At 46.1% G+C, this 343-nt stretch overlaps 1 protein-coding gene across 2 annotated transcripts in view; it reads right to left on the bottom strand.

The window, feature by feature from the left end:
• Positions 1-343, bottom strand: part of TLR5 (toll like receptor 5) — a 42,302-nt gene that overhangs the window by 33,018 nt on the left and 8,941 nt on the right. The window lies entirely within an intron of this gene.

Genomic DNA, 343 nt, shown 5'->3' with positions numbered 1-343 from the left:
CCCACCGGGGATGTGCCCGCAACCCAGGTACATGCCCTTGACCGGAATCGAACCCGGGACCCCTCAGTCCGCAGGACGCCGCTCTATCCACTGGGCCAAACCGGTTTCGGCATCCAATGCTTTTATTTATTTTCCCCCAATACCTTTAAACCGATTTAAAGAATCGTTTCTGCAGCTTTTCTAGGTGTTTCCAATGGACGGACTGAGCAGAACTCCCTTTGGCAATTAGTTTATGTGGTTCTTTCTTCTGGCATTTCGTATTTCTCAATGTACACTCAGAATGCTATTTCTTGGCTTAACATTCTAGGCATTTTAAATTGATTTTTGTCTTGTCCTAGCTCAA

The sequence above is a fragment of the Myotis davidii genome, unplaced genomic scaffold, assembly GCF_000327345.1.
Source record: "Myotis davidii unplaced genomic scaffold, ASM32734v1 scaffold174, whole genome shotgun sequence".
Taxonomy (NCBI): domain Eukaryota; kingdom Metazoa; phylum Chordata; class Mammalia; order Chiroptera; family Vespertilionidae; genus Myotis; species Myotis davidii.
The sequence above is the reverse complement of the archived record's forward strand: the minus strand, read 5'-3'. Positions and strand labels throughout refer to the sequence as shown.